This window comes from Portunus trituberculatus, chromosome 50 (assembly GCF_017591435.1).
Source record: "Portunus trituberculatus isolate SZX2019 chromosome 50, ASM1759143v1, whole genome shotgun sequence".
Classification (NCBI taxonomy): Eukaryota; Metazoa; Arthropoda; class Malacostraca; order Decapoda; family Portunidae; genus Portunus; species Portunus trituberculatus.
In genome coordinates, this window is record NC_059304.1 from 6,327,520 (window position 1) to 6,332,519 (window position 5,000).

The 5,000-nt window shown below is 39.2% G+C and overlaps 1 long non-coding RNA gene across 2 annotated transcripts in view; it reads right to left on the bottom strand.

Moving 5' to 3' along the window:
- The window catches only part of LOC123500005, a 90,413-nt gene that overhangs the window by 402 nt on the left and 85,011 nt on the right, over positions 1 to 5,000 (bottom strand). The window lies entirely within an intron of this gene.

Below are 5,000 nucleotides of genomic sequence, written 5' to 3' on the forward strand. Positions count from 1 at the left end.
TGAAAGAGACATTACTATTCAATTATTCCCAATAGTGGTTCATAATTCTACTTTCATTACAAAATGTAATATGAAACGCATTGAATATCCAAATATAAGTGTAGAATATCACTATACAATAATTATTGATGAAAATTGTAAACTTAATGTATTGAAAATGCAAATTCACATTACATCTCTTGGTAATATCTATCCCTGGAATCTCAAGACAAGAATTCGAGTGGATATTGTCAAAAAGTAACAGCGTGGGAGGAGGCGCAATAAAAGACATGTACACGGGAGGAGGTGAACGTGAAGAGGAAGCGTGGGATAGGAGTGGTGAAGGCTGTATGTAACTTACAACTGTGTGCGATGAGGAGAGTTTGGTAATAGAAGCTGAAATCTGTCACCGTGACTGCAGTCTGTTCAGAAAGTGTACTGGAAGCAAGCACAGGACTGGTATTTTCCACAACAAAAATGGTTATTACTAAATATTACAGGTGGAGAGAAACTCAAAAGACGACGAGAGCGAGAGAATCAATACTTTTGAGATACACAGCGAGTGTTAGCGCTGCCCTGGAGAAGAGTGGAGAGGTCAGACACAGAACCTCACTTTCGCTGGATTGAGCTACTCGTCCAAGCGAAACGCACGTGGGTGTATTTGTTTTGGTTCAACAGAGCGTGTGTGGTTGTTTCTTGGCGCCTCTCACGGTATTTGCGTGGGTGTCCTATAAAAAAGGATTCTACCACCCAACACCTCCTCCCCATCTAACACTCTCTCTCTCTCTCTCTCTCTCTCTCTCTCTCTCTCTCTCTCTCAGCAACAGCAGCAGCAGCAGCCGCAAATACCAAACATAGTTAAGAAAAAGTCTAGTATTAGATATATAAGAAATGGCTCCTTATCAATGTGTTCAAAAGATGAACACACTTCTCCTTATCAAGTAAAGCATAAAAAAATGTTCAGTCTATGAACAGCACCGCAAGACAAGAAACATTTCTAGTACTGCAAGACAAATACTATTTCTGGTATTGAACGCAAATTCATCAAAGCAAATGAAAGCCACGATGTTGATCAAGAGTTCTAAGTTATCATATTAATTGTTATCATAAATGTTTTGCGACTCCTTCAGGGAATATCTAAAAGCAGTAGACGCGACGTAACATCCGTGAGAGGCAGCTGCATAGAATCCCATGCAGACGAACATTTAAACAAAACTATTAAATATAAAAGAATGAATGTGACCAGAGTGGAGTCCGCACCGTAGACACACTATACCTGCATTTATTTATTTTTTTTCCAGTAACCATAAACCTTGTGTCGGATAGAATTACACCAAGAAGTATTGTTTATTTTGAGATTGTGACAAACCTCTATTGCTTTCAGTATTGGCAAAATATTTTCTTGACAAAGTACTTATGCTAGCTACGAACTGTAATTATTTTTTCTTTACTTTTAAATCACAGGCACGGAATTTTCATCTGAGATAGAATAAATTTACGGTTTAATACTGAAGTACCTACGATGCTTTTTAAATCAATAGCATTTAGGTTTACTTTCGTCTTCAGAAAATGTTTAAATGTCAAACACTATAAATACCATGAAAAAGTTAACTAGACGCATTTCCAAATCTTCACGTCACGAATCACATTTATCGAATGGATTAGACTCAGCTTACACTTTAAAGTTAGTTATTCTACACCGTAAGTATCAGAAAACTTGCTTCACGTACATACGGACAAGCAGCTGCCACTAAAAGATAATTTCAGACGCATAAGGTATCTATCTATTTTCAGCAAGATTCAGGGCGCTATCATCTACCAGGTACATAAAAGAGGGAAGTCACACAATAAAAAGCATAAAAGTCCAATCAAAATTATGAGAAATGTTACAAAAATACAAAAAAATAATTGAAAGAAAGAATAATACTAGGAATGCGCAATAAAGGGGGAAAACAGTAAAAAAGAAAACCATAACGGGTAAAAAATTAGGAAAATGAGGAGAGAGCATGAACCAAGGAACAACACTAAGAATATAATGAATGCACAAATAAAAACATAAAAAAAGGCGAGAAAAAACAGAAGCATGAGGGAAAATCAACGGTGAGGAAGCAATCAATAGGAAAAGAATGGATACAGAGACAAGGAGAACGAAGAAAAGACAAGAGGAAGCTGGGGAAGTTGTAAGAGAGAGAGAGAGAGAGAGAGAGAGAGAGAGAGAGAGAGGAGGATAGGAAAGAAAACAATAGGGAGGGAGATAACAGGGTAACACAGAGAGGAGGGGACAGAACAAAGCAATAACAAGGAACAAAACACCAACTGGGAAGGAAAGGAACAAGTAAAAATTAAGTACTTACAAGAGAATAAAGGCATCAATATGAAAATAACAAAGAATACAAGAGAGAGAGAGAGAGAGAGAGAGAGAGAGAGAGAGAGAGAGAGAGAGAGAGAGAGAGAGAGAGAGAGAGAGAGAGAGAGAGAGAGGGAGAGAGGAGAGAGAGACTGTACACACGCCCGAGCTCAGGGGAGGAAAATACAAGATCTGACATTAATTGGAACAAATGTAGCAACAAGAAGCAAATTACGTACATTGGGAAAAAAAAAAGTACATGGGAATCGTAAAAAGAAAAAGAAATATATACAATTAAATATGCAAAACCAAATTTGATGGCGCAATATTATGTACTGTAAACACTTTAATACACTGCTAAATAATGACTGGCATTTCATACTCATAAATACGTATCTAATAATCATCGCGAATCGAGAACAAATATCTTACTCAATTTCATGCAATACTTATAATCGAAAAGCAAATAAACTTACAGACTACAATATCCTTAAAACAATAACCACATCATAAAAGTAAGAACGAGAGTGAATCATTGGTGCTGTCGTAAACTAATATTGTTATGTCCACTAAACACATCTCTTGTACGTTGGTCTCCCTTTGACTGTCCTAATGAAGCGATCGATGGACTCAACCTAGTTACACGAAATTCCATGTCTCTGTTTTCAGTATCAACTGTAGATATACTGCGACGTCAGTTAGGAAAATCTGTTTGTCGAAGCTGAAGAGGTGTTGACGATATGCATGCTGGCCGTGTCTGGAAACATTATTACGTTAGGAGAAAATGCGGCGCGGACACTTTTGAGTCTTCTCTCCTGGAAGCAAATTTACGAGACACGACAACAGAGCGAGTGAATACAATATCAATTTCTCCTTCTAAAACATTAACACAAGCGAGTCAACACCATCTATATTTTTTTTTTTTATTTCGCTGCATATTAAAATACCTGGAAAATTATAATGTCAAGGGACACGTGTCAACAAACACCCACAAGGCCATACAGAATATCAAACATTTCCATTACAGGATCCCATTACCGGCGTCCCTGATACAAGGTGACGAAACACAATAGCCACGTGCCGTCGATATCAAGCCAACGTTCATCAGAGCTCGGTAGAATAGATAAAAACAATTCTATGAAGAGCTGTAACACTCAGCTAAGCTACATCATTGAGTATTGTTGATGGTAAGCCTCCACTCAGCACTGACGCTACTACAAAAAAGAGGAGGAGGAGGAGGAGGAGGAGGAGGAGGAGGAGGAGGAGGAGGAGGAGGAGGAGGAGAAGGAGAAGGAGAAGAAGAAGAAGAAGAAGAAGAAGAAGAAGAAGAAGAAGAAGAAGAAGAAGAAGAAGAAGAAGAAGAAGAAGAAGAAGAAGAAGAAGAAGAAGAAGAAGAAGAAGAAGAAGAAGAAGAAGAAGAAGAGAGAAGAGAGAAGAAGAAGAGAAGAAGAAGAAGAAGAAGAAGAAGAAGAAGAAGAAGAAGAAGAAGAAGAAGAAGAAGAAGAAGAAGAAGAAGAAGAAGAGAAGAAGAAGAGAAGAAGAAGAAGAAGAAGAAGAAGAAGAAGAAGAAGAAGAAGAAGAAGAAGAAGAAGAAGAAGAAGAAGAAGAAGAAGAAGAAGAAGAAGAAGAAGAAGAAGAAGAAGAAGAAGAAGAAGAAGAAGAAGAAGAAGAAGAAGAAGAAGAAGAAGAAGAAGAAGAAGAAGAAGAAGAAGAAGAAGAAGAAGAAGAAGAAGAAGAAGAAGAAGAAGAAGAAGAAGAAGAAGAAGAAGAAGAAGAAGAAGAAGAAGAAGAAGAAGAAGAAGAAGAAGAAGAAGAAGAAGAAGAAGAAGAAGAAGAAGGAGGAGGAGGAGGAGGAGGAGAAAAAGAAGAAGAGCGAAAAAAGACGGTAAAGAGGAAGTGTGACACTGTTTTAGCTTTATGGTGTACCTGAGCAAAGTATGCCTATACAAAGGGTCTTCCCCACCACAAGCCGTTTCCCTCTCTCTCTCTCTCTCTCTCTCTCTCTCTCTCTCTCTCTCTCTCTCTCTCTCTCTCTCTCTCTCTCTCTGGGGTCTGGGGGGAAAGCGGTATGTGCGAGGACGTGACGCTGGGCCGGTGAGAAGGACTAAGGGTTGTGTGAAGGCTTGAGGGAAGTGAAGGAAGGTGAAGGCACGACTATGAGAGACGAGAAGCTCACCAGAGGACTGCCTTAGGTGAGCCGGGCAAGGAAAACTTTGAGTCTGCGGGTCGGGGCTTCCAGGGAATAGAAGGAAAAAAAAAAGAGGGATGGACAAAGAAATGGAAGGTCTCAAGGAATTTCTTATCGCATACGACGATTACTTGATGGCCAGCTGCACACAGGGGAAATTAGAGAAGCGAGGAGAAGAAAGCGGTGATGGCGGAAGGTGGTTGGGAGCATAAAAAGAGAACAGAAGAGTTGGGTGAAGAGTAGAAAGAAGGGAGAATAAGATGAAAATGTGTACAAGGAGGAAAGGGGCATAAACAAAGACGTGGATATAAAAGCACGAAGAGAAGGAGAGACACGCAGAGAAGGGAGAGAAACAAACAAACAGACATAGCAACATCATTAAATATCTGATGTGAAAACAAAAGACAAGTGACGTTTATCGAAGAACCCACAGATGAGTCGTTCACCTGTCCATTATTGCCTTCCAGCCTAGTGTTGTGAGACTTT